Here is a 23,612-nt window from a genome sequence, read left to right as displayed (position 1 = left end):
GGTACCTGTAAGAATAAAACTACAAAGATTGTATGTCTTGAGAAATAAAACTGAAATTTGAGTACCTTCATGACATATGCGTTCGACAAATGCGACTTCCGGAGGACACACCTGAAATCCTGGCCAGAAATAGGGCTGGGTATTGACAAGGGCCTCATGATACGATACATATCCTAATACATGGGTCATAATACAATGAATAACGATACGATACAATACATTGCATGTTGCGATACATTGCAATACTTTTTCTTTTTTAAATTTTTTTTAAAGCCAAAGTGCTTCCATACGTCGGCTTTGAAAGCTGCAGGTGTTTTTGAATTTTCTGCCATTTTCTCATATGACAGACAACCGGAGCAACAACTACAGCAGCGGCGGCGGAGGAGGTCGTTTGACGCGCACACAGAGGGATTTGATGAGTTTTTAAATATCGACAGTAGAGATCGAAATATATATTTTTGCACAGCCCTAGCCAGGATATATCCGAGGAAAATAGCACGTATGGTCACCCTAATAATGTCCTAAATGTTTTGTGGGTTGCTCCATGGCTTCTGTTTACAGGATAGGATAGTTACTTATTATTCAGCTTATGTATTTTATCCAAAATTGTGTTACACTTTACAACTATTTAAGGACCCTTACTGCTAGGGGAGACAACCACAGGGAACTAGGATTTACGTTAGGAACTCCAGTTATGATTCAGTCATTTGAAATCAATTCGAAAATCGAGCATATTTATGTTGCACTGCATTTTTGCAAGTCTGTAAATAAAAAAATAAATGATGTATAGAGTATGTCCATTGATATAATATGCAATGAGATTAGGTTCACTGAATATAATGTATGATATGATGCATGTTCATTTTTGCCACTCTGCAAATAAGTAAATAAATAATAAATGAATGTATGTTTATTGATATATATCCATTTTATGATACAATATATATTATATATTATATGATTTTGTATGATATAATCAAATAAGGGTTACGTTTTTTAAATGAAGCATTTCAATCTGATATATGGTATGATATAAATGAATGTGTGTGTGCGTGCGTGTGTACATTTTATACGTATACAGTGATGGGAATATTACTTAAAAAAAAATATGAATCATAATCACTAGTTTTTTTTTCAGTAACTTAGTAACTGTAACATCATTATAAAAGTAACTAATTACCAGAGAATGTAACTATTGCATTACTTAAAGTTCAAATATTTCAAATAACTTGTATGCCCCCAAGAATAAACATGTTAAATGAATGAAATGGACACTAAAGGGAAACCAGTAATTTTGTGGCAGCATGTGACGATGTGAGATGCTTCATTAGATAAAAATTACTTGCCACAGACTTTAAGAGACTCCTTCTACCAGTAATGGTAATGCCGTTACAACTGGGAATCAGTAATTTATTTGATTACTCGTTACTAAATAAAGCAATGCCGTTAGTAACACCAATTAGTTATAACGCCGTTATTCCCATCACTGTATATATACCATAGCATATTATTCTCTGTTCCTACTGAAGTATGTCACCTTGATTGCATGGATCTTTCAAATATATTCACATTATGCACCTGTAATTAAGTGTGCTTGCAAAAGCACACTTATTGTTCTTCTTAAGTTTTATTATTCTTATTATTATTATTAAGTGTGCTTGCAAAAGCACACTTATTGTTCTTCTTAAGTTTTATTAAGTGTGCTTGCAAAAGCACACTTATTGTTCTTCTTAAGTTTTATTATTATTATTATTTTTCCCGGGTAGATTTTTTTGGCCAGCTCTAGCGCCTAGACCGTTTGACACAGAGACACCGTTCAAACTTTAAAATGTTCGGGCAGTACCGGTGTAAGTTGCTTGAGAGGATGAAGTCACAGATCCATGTCGTTCGGCCGCCATATTGGAAAGAACACAAAACCTTAAAAAAGTTTCACAGGTCACAAATTTTGTCCAAACTTCATGAAATTCCACGTACGCGATCCTTGGACCGAGCCTCACAAAAGTTACTAGAAGGATTTTTGATTTTCGGAAGCATTTGCCCAAAACAGGTCAAAATATACCTATGGCGTAGTCCCCAAACAGGAAGTAGTTCATATCTCAGATTGTCTGTAACATATCTTTATAATTTTTTTAATATGAACTCAGAACTCCAATGTGAACATGGCCAAGATAAAAAAACATTGCAGTAACATGTCTATATTATGTTATTTTCACTTTAAAATGTCCAATAAAATCCTATGTAAAAATAAAAATGTCATATAGCTTTTACCACTAGAGGGCAGCCCAAGCGTGTTTAATTGCCTTGCCTTCACACGTGACTAGACCGAAACTAAGTGTGTGCCTATTGAAAACTATATATACTGAGGATTATTTGATACTAAATCCAATGGAATATTAATATTTCTCATATACATTTGTGTACAAAACTGCAAATGGATGTTATATTCTGAAGGCGTGAATCAACGCGAGCTCTCTGGAGAACGTGCATACAGGTAGGAATGTTTCGGGGATTCAGACGTAAAACCCTTTCTTTTATTTCAGTAATATATAACATGACAAGTTTAATTCCGTTTTTCATCAATGTAATACATTGTAAACGTATTAGTTTGTAAAGACGTCAATTTCGCGTCCTCGCGTAGCAGTGATCGTTTGGCATCGGCTCTATAACAGCTGCATGGTTTAAATGATTGTGAATTGACGCGAAAAAGTGTCACTTTACCTTAAATCATGCATGTTATGCCAAGTGTATTTAACGTAAACAGTCATGACTTTGAGAAATGTATGAGACATTAAAACACAGCTTGCCACAGCTAGAAGACTGCGTATATTTACATAATCTTCAGATAAGAAAGTTATATATCATCGTATGCTTAACTAACGGGAACACGATCGATTGCATTATGCTGTCAATCATTATGCTGTCAATCACTCAGCGAAGCATTGATTTCACATGGAAAGCAAGAGGACAGGGTCGCAATCTTGATGCGCGTGCATATGTTGTTGCATGAGATGCAGAGCGCGAGTCACCCCTTCACGTGTATTCGCGCTTTGGTCTGCCCGCGTCAAGATGCAGAGACCACGGACTCTACGGCTGTTTTAACTTTATTTATTGTATTTCCAGTTTACAACAACTCCTCTTCCGACAGTTGTTGTCTGATATGTCGGCTCAACGATCACAATGACATTAGATGTCTTAATAAAGGAAACGATTTTTGTGAACTAGATAAAAGATCCTGGCGTTTCTCCGAAGTTCAAAGCAGACAAAGGCTCAAATATTATGCGAGTCATCGTTCTCACACAAGAATGCAATTTAAACGTGTAAGTAATCGCCCATCGCTCACAGCCCAGCACCTGCACCACTGCATGCGTATCGCGCTGACAAACATACACGTGATTTTACTGCCCTGATGAAATCTAAAAGTATAATTTCTCTTATTAGAAGCTAGCTTAATGTTTGCCAGTTATTAAGATGGCGGTTGTAGTTTAAATAGAGGTCGTGAAATAATTAGCATTGCCAAAAAGTGCATAAAACAATGTTATGTTCCATATTATAAACTTTTGGTTATGTGTACTTAAGTGAGTAAATAAGTTAAATTCTCAATGAGTGTGATATGGCTCTTATTTACCCCTTTAAATGAAGAATAAAGCTTACTCGGGTATCTTACAATGCACTTATGTTGTTATGCAGTTTTAAAATACAAAATACGAACGTCTGGATGTAGATAAAGCCTACTTGGTCATATTACAATGCACAAGTTTTGTTGTATGCAGTTTGAAAATACATGTTTGTAGAAAAAGTATATTGTACAATGCACTGATTTTGTTGTTATGCAGTTTCAAAATACAACATGAGAATGTTTAAATGTATATGTAGTCATCATCACTGTAAAATAGGAAAATTTAAAGGTATTGTTCACCCAAAAATTAAAATTATTTAAATTAAAATTAAAAAAAAAATTAATAAGAAAACACTGAACTTGTGCAGCATAGCTGTTATAGTTGGTTCTACGCTAGCTAGAGCGGGTTATCTAGGCTTGTGATCCCTGTATTTACATAAAATGGTCTGTGGTGGATGTCCTTCAATGCTGGAAACACCCCTGGTTACAAGCCTGTATACATTTCTGTGTGTGTGTGTGCGTGTGTGCGTGCGTGCGTGCGTGCGTGCGTGTGTGTGTGTGTCAGGAATGCTTTCACGTAGAGGTCGACCGATATGGCTTTTTCTTTGGCCAATGCCGATATTTAGAAATCAGGGCAGCTGATGGCCGATATGTTAGGCCGATTTTCTATATGTACATAATTATCAAAATGTTCTCATCATTAGCAGATATTTTAAATGTAAAAATGTCACTATTTAAGTCAAAGTCTTTTAAAAAAAATATGACTGGTCTTTCTGAAGAGTTTTACAACCTCCTCTGCACCATGCATTTATCAGACACAGATATTACCTGACACTCTTCTGTCATCATCTTTGATCAGTTTTTTACCATGGCTTTTATTGCTTTGTAGGATAAAATCCTTATTTGGTAGACCTGATAAAATATTTATTCATCATAAAGTTAACATAGTAATAAATGTCTATGTTTTTTAGTTGAGACTGTTATTTAGGGCAAATCTTTCTAAACAGATTTACATTCTCCTTTCTGAGGCGCTATAAGTGACTGATTGTGCTGACAGTGACGTCTTGTGAGTTTAGTGTTGGGACAGATCTGTTGTTTCAACCGTTCATTCAAACGAATCCGTTCAAAGGAGTCAGTTCGCGAATCGGACGCATTGTGTTGTAATCCAGGCTGAGCAGCGCAAAACTGTAAACAAAGTGTTACTGTAACAACACGAAAAACATTTCCTCGGTGGATATGATTTGGTCTTCCGACCTTTCGCCATCGAGTCAGTTTTGTTTTGAGTAATAAAAGCAGGGAGACAGTTTAAAGACAGAACTGTCTCCCTGCTCTCCAGTAACGCATAACTTATGTTGTTATGCAGTTTTAAAATTCAAAATACGAACATGTCTGGATGTAGCATTTTTTTGTGGAGGGAGATGCCCTTTTTTTTAGGTTAGAGCAACTGCCCCTTAAAATTCCTGTGCACGTCCCTGATGCTTAGTTACTGTTGAACGGGAACACGATTGATTGCATTATGCTGTCAATCACTGAGTGAAATATTTTTTTTTATGGTAAATTTTAGAGAAACAGTTGTTACAAGTCTGTATACATTTCTGTGTGTGTGTGTGTGTGTGTGTGTGTGTGTGTGTGTGTGTGTGTGTGTGTGTGTGTGTGTGTGTTTTTAAAATGTTCGGGCAGTACCGGTGTAAGTTGCTTGAGAAGATGAAGTCACAGATCCATGTCGTTCGTCCGCCATATTGGAAACCTTAAAGTTTCACAGGTCACAAATTTTGTCCAAACTTCACGAAATTCCACGTACACGATCCTTGGACCAAGCCTCACAAAAGTTACTAGAAGGATTTTTGATTTTCGGAAGCGTTTGCCCGTCACAGGCCAAACTAAATGTGCGTGGACGCCGCCAAAACAGGAAGTAGTTTATATCTCAGGAATGATTTCACGTATTGAAACCAAACTTTGTACATGAATTTCGGTCTCCAATGTGAGGATGCACAACATCAAAAGAACAATTTTTTTCCTAAAATTTTACGCTGCCAAACAGGAAGTAGTTTATATCTCAGGAACACTTTTACGTATTGAAACCAAACTTTGTACATGAACTTGGGACTCCAATGTGAGGATGCACAAACTAAATCGGCGGCACCAGAGCAAGCACACTTTTGCAGTTCGTCCCGAAATGCATTTTCTAGTTATTATTATTTTTCCCGGGTAGATTTTTTTGGCCAGCTCTAGCGACCAGACCGTTTGACGCAGAGACACCGTTCAAACTTTAAAATGTTCGGGCAGTACCGGTGCAAGTTGCTTGAGAGGATGAAGTCACAGATCCATGTCGTTCGGCCGCCATATTGGAGAGAACACAAAACCTTAAAAAAGTTTCACAGGTCACAAATTTTGTCCAAACCTCATGAAATTCCACGTACGCGATCCTTGGACCGAGCCTCACAAAAGTTACCAGAAGGATTTTTGATTTTCGGAAGCGTTTGCGCGCCACAGCCCAAACTAAATGTGCGTCAACGCCGCCAAAACAGGAAGTAGTTCAAATCTCAATATGTCTGTAACATTTATTAAACAAAATGTTTATATGAACTCTTTACTCCAATGTGAAGATGCCCAAGATAAAAAAAACATTGCAGAAACATGTCTATATTATGTTATTTTCACTTTAAAATGTCCAATTAAAACCTGTGTAAAATTAAAAAATGTCATTAGCCTTTACCAGTAGAGGGCAGCCTTTACGTTCAAAAGTGTTTTTTAGACAGAATGTAAAGATAGCGGCAGCCATCTTTAGAAGCTAAGCTAACAGGCTATTGCTCCGTGTAAAAGTTTGAATAACAATGGCGGGATGTAGTTTTAATGTTAAAATGGCAAAATGGAATATAGAAGAGCTTTTGAGAGAATTGGGTGTTCCTTTAAGAGCCACAATACAGCGAAGAGCTGAGGAAGAGAAAGCAGAGAAGCCCGGAGAAGAGGCGACAGCCTCAGACTCTGCTGCGAGCCTGTGGAGGACTCAGTAACCTCGGCTGCCACTCAAGCTTCGTATCGTATATGGACAGATTCCTGGATACATATTTTTAGAATCGTAAACTTCATCTTATTCACTATACAGTATGCGGTTTCGGACGCAAAACTGCAAATGGATTTTATATTCTGAATGCTTGAATCAACGCGAGCTCTCTGGAGAACGTGCATTTTCACATACAGGTAGGAATTATATGATTCAGACATATTTTAATCCCTTTCTTTTATTTCAGTGATATATGGCACGACAAGTTTAATTCCCTTTTTCATCAATGTAATACATTGTAAACGTATTAGTTTGTAAAGACGTCAGTTTCGCGTCCTCGGGTAGCAGTGATCGTTTGGCATCGGTATTTTAATTAATTACGAAATTTGTATTTTATTTTTAAATTGCTATCTTGTGTTTCTGGCGCATTCGCGGATAAATGACTCATTTGAGTCGTTTTCATTACAAAGTGTTGCAAATAAATGAGTCTTTTGAGTCGACTCTTTACAAAGCGAATGGGCCAAATGTTTTAAAGTGGTTCGCGAATCAGTTTGAATGAATTGTTCAGATCGCTTCAAACACGGACTCGTCCGAAGCTGTTTTACTCGTAACCTATGTAGAAACACGCAGAATATAACCAGTGTTGGGTGACGTGGAAATGTATTTACCAATCTTTTAACTAAAAGCAAAACTTCACACATGTACCCGCCATTACATACGCGCGACCGCCGACCTGTTCGTCGTCAGACACAGTTAAACGCGTGCAACCTCCAGAAACACTGTAGCACAGATTGAAGAAAATCCATCGATGATTGACGTCTGATTCGCTGTTTAATGTACTGTATGATATAAGTGATTCTCACAAAACACACGTGACATGACAACGTAAGAAAACATGAGTTTTGTCTAAATGTAAACTGTCAATGTCCTCAGACCATCTTAGGAGATTCCAACTTTATACATATACAAAACAAAACTGTTGTCAGTTTACTTGTCTGATATTTCAGCTACAAGCTACATTTTTCTGTATACTGTTGGTGTATGTTGCAGTTTTACACATACTGTAGAAATGCCCTTCATAAGTATTCTTCTGTTTGCTGTGGAGTCAAGAAATGTCTAAACATTAAAAGATGAACATGAGACAAAAGTACAGAATCTGTCGCATTATTTTTTTTAATGGGCACTGAGCTGTGTCCTGATTGTTTACACATGAAAAGCATAAAATATGTAGGATCAGTTTGATTCACTTATGTGCATTTGTGTACAATACACATAAGTCAGCATTTAATGCTGTTGTTCTTTGTTGTTAAAGCATGTATGTGTTGAAACAAACAAAGGTTAATAAAATGTGACATTCTAAACTTCTGGTATACTGATATTTATCTTACCAATTTCTGGTCTCCACATCAAACAGAAAAATCTTGTCTTTATTGTTCTGATACTTATGGAGGGCACTGTGTGTGTGTGTGCGTGTGTGTGTGTGTGCGTGTGTGTGCATATATCTAGATTTATTTTTTCATGAGTAACTAGTAACTCGCTACTTGAGTATTATTTTCATTGCATACTTTTTACTTCTACTTGAGTAATTATTTATTTAGTTACTTTTACTTTAACTTAAGTAAAGTTTTTGGCTACTCTTTCCACCTCTGTTAAAATCTTCATGAATCTAGGCTGAGTTTGCCACGTTGAAGCCTAAATAATCAGACAGATAGTAAGTTAATCGCCCATCGCTCACAGCCCAGCACCTGCACCACTGCATGCGTATCGCGCTGACAAACATACACCTGATTTTACTGCCCTGACGAAATCTAAAAGTATAATTTCTCTTATTAGAAGCTAGCCTAATGTTTGCCAGTTATTAAAATGGCGGTTGTAGTTTAAATAGAGGTCGTGAAATAATTAGCATTGACAAAAAACTGCATAAAACAATGTTATATTCCATATTATAAACTTTTGGTTATGTGTACTTAAGTGAGTAGATATGGCTCTTATTTACCCCTTTAAATGTAGAATAAAGCTTACTCGGGTATCTTACAATGCACTTATGTTGTTATGCAGTTTTAAAATACAAAATACGAACATGTCTGGATGTAGATAAAGCCTACTTGGTCATATTACAATGCACAAGTTTTGTTGTATGCAGTTTGAAAATACATGTTTGTAGAAAAAGTATATTGTACAATGCACTGATTTTGTTGTTATGCAGTTTCAAAATACAACATGAGTATGTTTAAATGTATATGTAGTCATCATCACTGATATATCTCTGGCCCTCATGACAAACTAATTGAATAGCCCTGTCGTAGATGCTCAACACACAATCATATTCATAAATAGTAAAGAAATGCAATGATATTATGCTATCAGTGCTGCTGTCGCTCTCTCCTATCGCTTATTTTAAAAATGAGCTTATGATCAATAAAATGCAGCTTACATCTGCTGCTTTTGGTGACGTGAACTCTGGCCTACATTAAAGGTTCAGTGTGTAATTTCTGGAAGGATCTCTTGACAGAAATGCAAAATAATATACAAAACTATATTATCAGTGGTGTATAAACACCTTTCATAATTAACCGTTATGTTTTTATTACTTTAGAATGAGACGTTTTTATCTACATACACCGAGGGTCCCCTTACATGGAAGTCGCCATTTTGTGCTCCCATGTTTCTACAGAAGCTCTTAATGGACAAACTTTTTTATTAAGTTGTCTCCAATCATGACATGTTTGTCCTGTGGTGGCTACCGTAGCTTCTCTATGCATTTCAAAAGCGAAGGGTGAGCTGTGAACTGAGCTGTTGGTTGCAATTTGGAACCTCACCACTAGATGCCGCTAAAATATACACACTGCACCTTTAAGTCTCATGTTTTTAAGATTATCTTAAGTACTAAAGGATTTTTGGTATATTATGTACAAAACTAGTGTGTGAAAATAGGGCACTTTAAAGGGATTGTTCACTCAAAAATTAAAATTATTTAAATTACAATTCTAAAAAAAAATTAATAAGAAAACACTGAGGGCTTGACATTAACTTTTTGAGGAACTTGTCCTTCGGACAAGTAAATTTGTGTTTCACTTGTCCATGCACAAAAGTCACTTGTCCGGGTAAAGTTTTATAATATAATGTATTTTTTGTGTTTTGCTAATCAGTGGCAGAGCAAGGGATTTTTCATAGAGGAGTCGGACAACTAATTTTTTCTTACACTTGTCCTACAAAAAATCTACTTGTCCCGGACAAGCGGACAAGCCTTAATGTCGAACCCTGAACATGTGCAGCACAGCCGTTATAGTTGGTTCTAGGCTAGCTAGAGCGGGTTCTCTAGGCTTGTGATCCCTGTATTTACATAAAATGGTCTGTGCTAAGCCCCGGATGTCCTTAAATGCTGGAAACACCCCTGGTTACAAGCCTGTATACATTTCTGTGTGTGTGTGTGTGTGTGTGTGTGTGTGTGTGTGTGTGTGTGTGTGTGTGTGTGTGTGTGTGTGTGTGTGTGTGTGTGTGTGTGTGTGTGTGTGTGTGTGTCAGGAATGCTTTCACGTATTGAAACCAAACTTTGTACATGAACTTGGGACTCCAATGCGAGGATGCACAAGATAAAAAACATTCTAAAATTTTACATTTCACAAATCACGTTAGTGACCGCACCAGAGCAAGCACACTTTTGCGGTTCCTCTGGAAGTGCATTTTCTAGTTATTATTATTCCCGGGTAGATTTTTTGTGTCAGCTCTAGCGACCAGACCGTTTGACGCAGAGACACCGTTCAAACTTTAAAATGTTCGGGCAGTACCGGTGTAAGTTGCTTGAGAGGATGAAGTCACAGATCCATGTCGTTCGGCCGCCATATTGGAAAGAACACAAAACCTTAAAAAAGTTTCACAGGTCACAAATTTTGTCCAAACTTCATGAAATTCCACGTACGCGATCCTTGGACCGAGCCTCACAAAAGTTACTAGAAGGATTTTTGATTTTCGGAAGCGTTTGCGCGCCACAGCCCAAACTAAATGTGCGTCAACGCCGCCAAAACAGGAAGTAGTTCAAATCTCAATATGTCTGTAACATTTATTAACCAAAAATTTTATATGAACTCTTTACTCCAATGTGAAGATGCCCAAGATAAAAAAACATTGCAGTAACATGTCTATATTATGTTATTTTCACTTTAAAATGTCCAATTAAAACCTGTGTAAAAAATAAAAAATGTCATTAGCCTTTACCAGTAGAGGGCAGCCTTTACGTTCAAACGTGTTTTTTAGACAGAATGTAAAGATAGCGGCAGCCATCTTTAGAAGCTAAGCTAACAGGCTATTGCTCCGTGGAAAAGTTTGAATAACAATGGCGGGATGTAGTTTTAATGTTAAAATGGCAAAATGGAATTTAAAAGAGCTTTTCAGAGAATCGGTGTTCCTTTAAGAGCCACAATACAGCGAAGAGCTGAGAAAGACGGAGAGCAGAGAAGCCCGGAGAAGAGGCCACAGCCTGAGACTCTGCTGCATAGAGCCCGTGGGGCACGCAGCACCATCGGCTGGCACCCAAGCTTCGTATCGTATATGGACAGCGGAATCCTGGATACATATTTTTAAAATCCTAAAACTTCATCTTATTCACTATACAGTATGCGGTTTCGGACGCAAAACTGCAAATGGATTTTATATTCTGAATGCTTGAATCAACGCGAGCTCTCTGGAGAACGTGCATTTTCACATACAGGTAGGAATTATATGATTCAGACATATTTTAATCCCTTTCTTTTATTTCAGTGATATATGGCACGACAAGTTTAATTCCCCTTTTCATCAATGTAATACATTGTAAACGTATTAGTTTCGCTCGCGTCAGTATCGCGTCCTCGCTCGCGTGATCGTTTGGCGTCGGCTCTATGACAGCTGCATGATTTAAATGATTGTGAATTGACGCGAAAAAGTGTCACTTTACCTTAAATCATGCATGTGATGCCAGGTGTATTTAAACAGTCATGACTTTCAGAAATGTATGACACATTTAAAAACACAGCTTTTGCCAGAAGACTGCGTATATGCCATTTACATGATCTTCAGGTAAGAAGATACATTTATCTAAATCGTATGCTTAGCTACTGTTGAACGGGAACACGATTGATTGCATTATGCTGTCAATCACTGAGGGAAATATTTTCTTTTATCATTAATTTCACAGTCTGGGTCGACAGAGGCGCGGGCGCCGCAAAATCTTTATTTTTCAATCACTCCGCAAAGAGACTTAGATAACTGCTGATTTTGGACTTACATATATGATTTATACATCATTTAAAACTTTAAAGTGTCTAGTATTTTTTCTGTCCACTCCCATTAAAAACAGAATGTTGTGCTTTTCGCAAAATTAAGAAAATAAACATAATGCGGGTTTGCTCTCTCTCTTAGTGACGTCCTTTCAGAAACACGTCAGAAAAATGAGCTGTAACTTAACGAATTGTTTTCATAGAAACATAAGATAAATGTCTACATAATGCTTGGAATGTCTGCTTTTAAATGGTGTAAGTGAAATCGAAAACAAATATTGTACTTCGTTGTTAACTGTATTAAAAGAGGGAGATGTACCGTCTCTCATGTTACTGCATTATTTATAAAGAGCCACGCCCCGCTCCATTGAAGAGAAGAACAGAGATCATCCATATTCATTAGTCAACGCCACAACGAATGTTTTCTCTGTGCTTGCTCATACAGCAAAGGCTCAAATATTATGCGAGTCATCGTTCTCACAAAAGAATGCAATTTAAACGAGTAAGTTAATCGGCCATCGCTCACAGCCCAGCATCTGTCCTGCACCACTGTATGCATATCGCGCTGACAAACATACACGTGATTTTACTGCTCTGATGAAATCTAAAAGTATAATTTCTCTTATTAGAAGCTAGCCTAATGTTTGCCAGTTATTAAGATGGCGGTTGTAGTTTAAATAAAGGGTTGTGAAATAATAAGCTTTGACAAAAAACTGCATAAAACAATTTTATGTTCCATATTATAAACTTTTGGTTATGTGTACTTAAGTGAGTAGATATGGCTCTTATTTACACCTTTAAATGTAGAATAAGAATAGAACTCGGGTATCTTACAATGCACTTATGTTGTTATGCAGTTTTAAAATACAAAATACAAACATGTCTGGATGTAGATAAAGCCTACTTGGTCATATTACAATGCACAAGTTTTGTTGTATGCAGTTTGAAAATACATGTTTGTAGAAAAAGTATATTGTACAATGCACTTATTTTGTTGTTATGCAGTTTCAAAATACAACATGAGTATGTTTAAATGTATATGTCGTCATCATCACTGATATATCTCTGGCCCTCATGACAAACTAATTGAATAGCCCTGTCGTAGACGCTCAACACACAATCATATTCATAAATAGTAAAGAAATGAAACGATATTAGGCTATCAGTGCTGCTGTCGCTCTTTCCTATCGCTTATTTTAAAAATGAGCTTATGATCAATAAAATGCAGCTTATATCTGCTGCTTTTTGTGACGTGAACTCTGGCCTACATTAAAGGTGCAGTGTGTAATTTTTAGAAGGATCTCTTGACAGAAATGCAAAATAATATACAAAACTATATTATCAGGGGTGTATAAAGACCTTTCATATGGCTCTTATATGGCCGTTATGTTTTTATTACTTTAGAATGAGATGTTTTTATCTACATACACAGAGGGTCCCCTTACATGGAAGTCGGCATTTTGTGCCACCATGTTTCTACAGTCTTAATGGACAAAATCATGACATGTTTGTCCTGTGGTGGCTACCGTAGCTTCTCTATGCATTTCAAAAGCGAGGGGTGAGCTGTGAACTGAGCTTTTGGTTGCAATTTGGAACCTCACCACTAGATGCCGCTAAAATTTACACACTGCACCTTTAAGTCTCATGTTTTTAAGATTATCTTAAGTACTAAAGGATTTTTGGTATATTATGTACAAAATTAGTGTGTAAAATATGGCACTTCAAAGGGATTGTTCACTCAAAAATTAAAATTATTTAAATTACAATTCTAAAAAAAATGTAATAAGAAAACACTGAGGGCTTGACATTAACTTTTTGAGGAACTTGTCCTTCGGACAAGTAAATTTGTGTTTCACTTGTCCATGCACAAAAGTCACTTGTCCGGGTAAAGTTTTATAATATAATGTATTTTTTGTGTTTTGATAATCAGTGGCAGACCAAGGGATTTTTCATAGAGGAGTCGGACAACTAATTTTTTCTTACACTTGTCCTACAAAAAGTCCACTTGTCCCGGACAAGCGGACAAGTCTTAATGTCGAACCCTGAACATGTGCAGCACAGCCGTTATAGTTGGTTCTAGGCTAGCTAGCTATCCCTGTATTTACATAAAATGGTCTGTGCTAAGCCCCGGATGTCCTTAAATGCTGGAAGCACCCCTGGTTACAAGCCTGTATACATTTCTGTGTGTGTGTGTGTGTGTGTGTGTGTGTGTGTGTGTGTGTGTGTGTGTGTGTGTGTGTGTGTGTGTGTGTGTGTGTGTGTGTGTGTGTCAGGAATGCTTTCACGTATTGAAACCAAACTTTGTACATGAACTTGGGACTCCAATGCGAGGATGCACAAGATAAAAAACATTCTAAAATGTAACATTTCACAAATCACGTTAGTGACCGCACCAGAGCAAGCACACTTTTGCGGTTCCTCCGGAAGTGCATTTTCTAGTTAATCACTAAGATTTGTGATAACGCTAGTAATTATTTCTGAATCAATTAATTCATTTGAGGTTGATGAGACTGAAATTCTTGCATGGCTGCACTTATGTTCTTAAATGATGAAAACGAATGTCAGTCATTCGCAGGTCGTATTTCAGTCTGTGATGTATTTAAACATACTGCTCTAATGTATCTGACCTGTTTGTAATTCTACATGTTTTATATTTGAACCCTTAAATGAAGAAATCAAGTAGTGGTCAATTTAAGTTTAAAGTGAAGCAATAGCATTTGATGCTAAAACATGAAACTTTCATTATGTATAACAGTGTGTAATGTTATACAAGGCTTGGCTCTGCAGAATAGCCGAGGAAATAATTGAGAAGAACAGATGGATTGTAAAATTAGTGACTTGCACTGGCAAATAAAAAAGAAAAAAATGAAAAACAAATTTTGAACTAAATATGCAAAACTGGGCATGTGGCCAGATATTTCTTGCATTTTATTTTGTAACCAAAACTCTAATTTTATTATATTTCTTACACATTATCTAAAAGGGTTGACTTGGTGTACAGTGCATTAGCCATTTAGACCGCAGCACAGTACAAGTGATTTTTATTTTGCTAATATTGCATAGTAGTTCCTTAATTCCCTATGCCAGGTGTGAAGAACAGCACCCGCAAGGCTTTTAACAGATACGTAAACAGTCCTACAGTAGCTGACATGTTAGTATATTTTGCAGTGTGGATAAACCCAAATGCTGAAGGACAGCTGAGGGTATTGGCTGGCTGTTTTATAAGGTCCAGGATCAGTTTCATGATGGCTGTTTAAAAACCTTTTTATACGGAGGGAAAAAGGAAAGAAAATGCTAAGCCACAGCTGTGTAATTATCTAAAATGTCGGTTTAAAGACATTTCTGAGAGAGTGTTCAGAATCGATTTAAATCTCATGCAGGCGAGAGAAAGCCAGAGAATCACAGCACATTATGGAGCTTTTATGTGTTTTTTGATGTAGCTTTGCGTATGCGTAATTTGGTGTCACGCTGGAGAAGGGCGACCCCCGACTGTGACCGAAACGATAAGCGATCCTAAAGGAAAAGGGTACGAGAGGACCGCTGATGCACACGAGATGCTGTCTATACCTTTCTCCAGCTTTCCATATGTATCCCTGTGTGGTTTCTCAGTCCCGTTACGCTTTTGCAGCTTTTCCTTTGAATAAAGTGCATTTTCAACTGCAGTTTCAGTTAGATGAGTTTGGAAGTTGGGCTTAAATACCGTAACCTATTGTTTTAGATTGAACTGTGAATGAGGGATGGGTGTAACCACATTGTGGGAATAGATGAACCCAGAGAAAGTGATTGAAGAAGGATTTTGCATGCATGGAAATAAAATGGAGAGAGATAGAAATAAAGGAGAGTACTTTGAGCTATTGTAGATTGCTGACACACACACAGTGTCCACATGGTCTTTGTTAAATAAACTGAATAATGCTCTATTCATTAGGGATAATGTATTCCTGTGGCAGGCCTTGCTGCCCCACTTAAAATAAATATAATTCCATTGGTTCTTTAAAGCAAGGCTTGAGAAATATTGTCATGTTTTATAATAGTCTTGACTTCTCAACCCCCTTTTCCATGGTAATATAATATGTCTTGAATAATGCTTTTGTATGAATGAAATATGTTTGCAATACTATTTTCTTATTGATCATAAACTTTTGGGACATCACATTTTCGCTGGATAATATGTATGAATCTAGTCAAAATGTGTCTTAAACGGACAACTAAACCTGTATGGTTGTACAATAACTTTTTGAGAACCACGTACTCCCGTAGCTCTAACACAAATCTTGTCTGGAAGTCATTGTGAAATTTTTTGATGTAAGCTTAGATACCGGTGTAGATGTTTTAATAATTTTAAGTAGCTTTTACTACACTTAAAATATCCTATATATATATATATATATATATATATATATATATATTAATAATTTTAAGTAGCTTTTACTACACTTAAAATATCCTATATATATATGTATGTATGTATGTATGTATGTATGTATGTATGTATGTATGTATGTATGTATGTATGTATGTATATATATATATATATATATATATATATATATATATATATATATATATATATATATATATATATATATATGTATGTGCATCTCCATAACTGAGTCCGATTCGATACGCATTTCAATGCATAGCCTACGATGCAATACATTAAAGATACATATAAAGCAGCTTCCAAAGCAATACGATGCAATTCACCCCATTACGATGCACTGCGGTCCAATTTTGATTCAGTTCAACACTGTCATTCAATGCAGTATGATGCAATATAATATAAATTCTGTTTATTTAAACCTTTAAAAAATAAGACTACTAATCAATAGTGCTACATTGGGGTGGAGGGGCAAGGAATGCACCCTTTACAAGAAAATACAATGACCCTGTCCCAAATGGGGCACTTCATGTGGACTTTCGTTCTCGTGGCCTTAAATTGCGCGTGCTTGCTTAGTCTACGAGTCCGTATGGTGTCCCATCTGTCATTTTTATGTAATGAAGTGTGCTCCTCAGCGCCCCCTCTGTACCCTTGATATGGTCTTCAGCGAAGCCCACAGTGCAGCAGGCTTTACCACGCGCACTTTATCAACCAAGAAGTCCTTGAAAAAAGAGCAATCAGACCAATCAGATGACAGAAGGGAGGAGTTCACACTGATGGGCAACTTCTCTTTCTATTTCTGGTGTGTCGCAGAAGCCCCTCCCATGACGCGTATTTCCGCGTGAATATCTCGATGACTAGAATTTCACGGGCGGCTTCATGCACGAATGAAGCGAGTAAACTCAAAATGTTCAAACTAGCAACGCAGTAGACGTGAATTTGATTCCTCAAATGTGGATGATGTGACCCATGGTAAGAAAGTACATAAATCCAGAGTGTGCCATTTGGGACAGGGCCAATGTTACTTTTGGCTCTCCGTCGCCATCTCTGTTTGTAACAAAAAAAGTCAGGTTACCTTATTTACTAATATCTTTGTTGTTTGTTGATAAACAACTCACAATTCTTGCCAAAATCCAACCCGACAGCTCAGCTTATTAATCACTGTTATATGTTTACTATTGTGAATCAAGGTAAGGCAGTTTTGTGTATTTTAACGAAAAAAGAGCAATCAGACCAATCAGATGACAGAAGGGAGGAGTTCACACTGATGGGCAACTTCTCTTTAAATTTCTGGTGTGACGCTCAAGTCTATCCCACAATACGACTCCAGTGCGCCCTTGTGGACTCGCATTAAGGGTTCCTAAGGTCTGCGCTCCATTATGTCATCAAAGTGTTTACTCTAATGCTGCGTTCACACCAGCCGCGGTAGAGGCATCAAGCGCGAGTGATTTCAATGTTAAGTCAATGTGAAGACGCGTTGATGTGCGTGTGGAGGTCTCCCGGCATGAATGAGGCATTTAACGCGGCGCGGTACACGTGATTTTGTCTCATTTAAGCATCTTGTTCGCGCGAATGGCGCGAAGAGCGGCCAACATGTGAGTTCAAAAATTTTAACTTTGGGGGAAAAACGCGCGCCATTAACCAATCAGGAGCTTGCTCTAGTAGTGATGTGATTACAGGAAGCGAGCGGAGTCGCAGAAGCCCCTCCCATGACGCGTATTTCCGCGTGAATGTCTCGATGACTAGAATTTCACGTGCGGCTTCACGCACGAATGAACCGAGTAAACTCAAAATGTTCAAACTAGCATCACAGTAGACGTGAATTTGATTCCTCAAATGCAGCTGGTGTGACCCACGGTAAGAAAGTACATAAGTCCGGAGTGTGCCATTTGGGACAGGGCCAATGTTACTTTTGGCTCTCCATCGCCATCTCTGTTTGTAACAAAAAATGTCAGGTTAGCTTATTTACTAATATTTTTGTTGTTTGTTGATAAACAACTCACAATTCCTGCCAAAATCCAACCTGACATCTCAGCTTCTTAATCATTGTAGGCTTACTATTGTGAATCAAGGTAAGGAGGCAGATTTGTTTATTTTAACTAAAAAGTTACATATTGCAGCTTTAAAAATAGTTTTCAGTGACATGTACATCCACACATCCTGGTTTTCAGACTTCGAGTTGTGCTGTGCTTATCAATACTTTGTAAATTTTTTGTTTTGATGTACATATGTCTGCAATAGCCCTGCTTATCCAGAATCAAAGCCTGAATGAGCTGAAGGAAACTGGACTTGAGCAGGGCTGGTTTGTAAATGGTGTGTATGAATGTGTGCGTGCATGTATGTTTGTGTGTGTGATGTGGGCCCAGGCTGCGTCTCTACATCTTGCCTGGTGCCAGCACCCCATAATGCACTTTTTATAGGCGACTTCTGATTTCCTGGATGGAGTGGGTTTCCCTGTGGAATATCAATGACTCTTTCCTGAAACAGTGCAGTCAGTGGACACAGGTCGTATCGGCCCACATAGTGTGTGTGTGTGTGTACAAAGCGCAGGGGTGTGTGCTGCTATACGAATTTTGCTGCATCCGTATACCTCTACACTTGCCTATATGCTCGTCCTACGAGATTTAATATTGATTTAAGACTCTGAGAAAGCAATACATACAAACTGCATCATATTGCCTCTCTGACTTTATTGTTGCTGCCCTGAGACTTTTTTGCAAATCCGACGGTATCAAGTGAGAGAATAAATGTATACTTTTGATGTGCAAATATATATGAGGGTATCTGAATAAGAAGGCAAAGCAGGCAAATATTTCAGCGAGTCTGTGTGCGAGCTACACCCAGCAGGGATGACACCATGAATAGCAATATGTTTAGCAGGCCAGAGGTTCTTCTTAAAACTGGATGCCCTCCCACAGCTATGGAGGCTTTACGTTTTAAGTTTGTTCAAACTCCCTTTTTATTTCAACTCACCGCCTTCCCTTATATTTTATTATTCGTTTAATCGTTTATTGTCGTATCAGATTTTAAAGATTCTTTGTGTGAGGGTTTGAGAAAGGAACCTTGCTGGGTGGAAAGTGGGCACTTGTAATTCAATGATGTGTTGGTGTGCTGGGGGACTCGGGCCAGCCAAGACTGCAGGAAGTGAATTATAACCTCTCAATTAAATCTGGGCATCTATGAAATATTGAATTGGAAACTCTTAAGGATTCCAGTCACGCCAAGGTGCCGCATAAAAGCTGACTGACTGCCTCCTCCGGTCTGTCAGTGGCAAGGCTGGGGTTGATCAGCTCGGCTTTTACACCGACGCGCACACACACGCACAGTCATTTACTCAATGCTTACTCAATCTCAAGCTCTCTCTTAGTCATCTCAATTGTCATTTTTCATTGCACGTTTTTATATTTGGTACTTAAAATCTGGCAATTTTAGTGTAGGTGTATTATTTATGTCATGCAGCAGCGTCTGAACTTTTAACTTCTAATGAATGTGCGTGAGTTGTAATTTAAGTTTTGTATTATTTGGAAATATGCATTATTATGTTTACATATACATCCTTAAATGTCAAGAAATTTACTTTATTAATAAGATTATATACTTTTTTCTAATTAGATAATGCATAATGGGATTGAAATCAGGAGCTTAGCATTGTTTAGTAGTAAGGTTGAAATTGAGATTTTTTTTTTTGTTGTTGATTTCTGATATGTATGAAATAGTTCTAGACATTGAAACTAATGATTTGCTTTAAGTTTTCTTTTAATAGTTTCAGTAATAATGCTGTTAATGTTTTACCCAGATTTTATCAATATTTTAATAATGTTAATAAAGGTGACGTGTGTTCCTTCCATCCCACATTAATATACAGACACAGCTTAAATGGGACATATCATGAAAATCTGACTTTTTCCATGTTTAAGTGCTATAATTGGGTCCCCAGTGCAATTATCAACCTAAAAAAAATGTGAAAAAGATCAACCCAGTAACTTAGTTTTGGTAAACCATTCTCTGCAAGCATGTGAAAAAATAGGCTCCCCTTGTGATGTCAGAAGGGGATAATACTGCCCCTTAATTTGCACTATCCAAGGCAATAATGGCAATAATGTATCTTAGTAAACACGCCCCTTACTGATGATTCGGCTACAAGTGTGTTTTCGGCCTGACTCCCTTTTCCAAAACGTTTTTTTTTTAAGAAATCATGCACTGTTTTTGTCACTCTATGTTTTAGTTTCTCACATTCTTTCTGTTTTTTAAACCATTGTCGCTTGGGTTTGGGGTTAGATTTGGGATTTGCTTTAGGATGTCATTTAATTTTTGGGTTAAGCAAAGTTTAGCTCAAACCCTAATCAAAAACACATTAGGGTTGGAGCTAAACTTTGCAGGACAGTGGCCCCCCAGGACCAGGAATGCCCACCCCTGGGTTAGGATGTCATTTTATGTAACAAAAAGTTGTTCTTACCCCAAACCCAAGTGACAATTGTAAAAGTAATCGAAAAAAATAAACAATACATGTAACGGCATGGAAATATGCACCGTATTAAGTGAACAAGAAAGACTGGCAGATCACAAAATTGAAATTTGGCGTATGTATTGCACGGCTTTTCACACTAGCGCTACATGCTATTTAAACGCAAATCGTGTGGATGAGCTGGTACATTTTATCCCCTTCCCCTATCCCACCCCTAAACACTCTCTCTATACAGTATAACAGTTTTATTAGCAGGGACTCCCATCAGTTTTCACACTGCGCTACATACTGTATGGGTGCCAAGAGAAACTTATGTTTAATATTATTTCAATAGACATTTTCATGTGAATAAAGAATGCATTGTATTTGCTGTCCAATGAATGTGATGCATCTTTCTTATTACAGAAATTACGACCAATAAAATGGAGGGTCATGAACACGGCATCACTTCCTGTCATATTCTAATAAATTGGTTTTATATATCTCATAATGCAGTGGCAGAAATATATTTGAAATGGACAGAGAGGTTTGGCTGTTGATTCACTTATATAAAAGACTTTAGAATCTTCCCCCATCTGTAAGAGCTTTGAATTATTTATCCTCTCATGTAAATGCGACCAGCCACCAGGGGCCGATTGTATGGATACTGTCTCCATTACACAGCTTTAAAATGACTCATGGAAACGTAGAAAACATGTGACCTGTCTACAAACATCTCCAAGATCGTTTTCAAGCAAATGTTCTTGTTGAGGCGACATGACCTGCAGTGATAACACCGGGGCAAGTTTTTCCTGTTAAAGCAAGGTCTTGTATAAACTTACAGTGAAGACATCCATCCCTCTCCAAGCAGCCTCTTATGACTCTTCACGTAAGCCTCGCAATTTTAGTAACAACTGTGTTTTGCTTTAAGTTGCGTTGGCTGGGGGAACCCTCGAGTACATAATGCATCAAAGGTCATAATGCATCAATGCGTGATCTTATGGCGTGCCGGTAATGCTGGTATTCGGCACACAACTCCACCGGAGCGCTCTCCTCACGTATACCTGCAATTTGCATCTTTTTATGATTTTTATCAGTAGAATTTCAAAGCAGCTTGTTGTTCAACCAGATATCATGCCTCAATCTGTTTCACATTTAGCGTTCGTTTTTATTTCTTGTCCCAGCATTCTTTCCTTTATTCTTTAATTATCTCATTTTCTTCATTCTTCTCATTTGTCTCCCTCTAATAAGGGAAAAGTGTGGTGATGTGCAGAACGTTTTTGGGTCATTTGATGATGGAAGTATCCGGATAAATAATTCAGATCTCAGAAAAGATAGAGAAACCTTCAATTCAGGGAGATGTAGACTTTGTACATAACCATGTCTGCTAGTTTCCCTCAGTTTACCCACATATGAAGGCTGTGTTGGTTTACAGGTTATTGCATTTGTATTATTAATCCTTGTATTGGATGTTAACCATGGTTAGCATTGATTCATCATATTGGTGTAGTGTATGGTGTTAAATTGAGCTTGGTGCATAGGGTGATTCTTGCAAAATTAGACTTGTGAGGTGTCATGAAACATTTTGACCAAGTAAATGCAAAGTAAGAATATCAAAATAAGAAGCATACAGTTACAAACATCTCTTCATGTACTTTTTTTGCACATGATTTCAAATGACATCATTCAAACCAATTTTGTAGTTTTTTTCCACATTTAAGGGGAAAATTCTCATTACCGCAATGTGTCCATGACTGGATTTGGTCTCTTTGACATGAAAATATTTATAATTAAAAAAATCTATAAAAAAGCTTCAGTGCAAGTTATACTATAAACATTTACAGTAAAGAAACATGTGGTATTTGGTGATCATTGGTAAATGTAGAGGCAATAATAAGGAATATAAATGTGTCCAAGACCAATTTTCTCATCCTCCGCAACAATTTTCAATCTTTGTTTAAGATTGACAGTGACACTCAAAATGGCTACCAGGTAAGCAGTTCTTATTTTTTCTCTTCAGATAAAAGTTGAAATTTTGTTTGTCATAGTACCTAGACAACTTTTTAGTTCTCATTACCGGAACATGAGTTTGTAAATGCATATATTTAATGTAATATCATGTTGCGGTAATGATCATTTTTATACTGATAATCTAAAAAATGTAAATAATTTTATAGGAAATATTTTTTAAATTCTCTAAAAATAATGGTTATAGTAAGTTCAGACCTCTTATATGTGAAAAGAAAATTGGCTTCAACGGCTTTTTAAAAATGCTGATGCTGGACTCCTTCTAAATCTGGATTTTGTGAGAATCACCCGCTATGGTTTGAATTAGAGTAGGTAAAAAAATCAAATGCTGGGATATTTTTTAACTCAACGTTTGGTCAAAAAGGGACAAACACAGCCGTTGGGTTAAATTAACTCAGAAATTATTTATAGTTGACCAAATGATGGTTAAAAAAACAGAATTTTGGGTGGAAATAACCCAGCATTTGGTTTGTACTTTTTTTGATCAAACAATAACTCAGCAAGCCGGTGTATTTTTTATGAAATGATGAATTTAGAGATATAAAAATGAAAGGACCTTGCTATATTTTTTCCTTGACCCATCTGCTTTTAATAAAAGAAACTGTATGCACTTCTGCCAAAATGAAACAATATATCTCACTGGCCACACATTACTCAAGTGTGGCTTGTCAAATAAGTAATCCCATATTTGCATTTGCTCGACTCTGTGTCCTTTTCGCACCTGGCTAGACTGTTGTGATGTGTGTGTATACGTGCGCACAAACCCGGTCGTATGTAAATTCTTTACTCGTGAGTATTAGCTCAAGGTCGAAAAGACTCAACTTGGCCTAGCTGCATTTCTCAAAGTTTCCAGAAATATTATTATTAAACTGTCAAATTAGTTG

The sequence above is a fragment of the Misgurnus anguillicaudatus genome, chromosome 15 (genome assembly GCF_027580225.2).
Source record: "Misgurnus anguillicaudatus chromosome 15, ASM2758022v2, whole genome shotgun sequence".
In the NCBI taxonomy this organism is placed as follows: domain Eukaryota; kingdom Metazoa; phylum Chordata; class Actinopteri; order Cypriniformes; family Cobitidae; genus Misgurnus; species Misgurnus anguillicaudatus.
Note: the sequence above shows the minus strand (reverse complement) of the source record.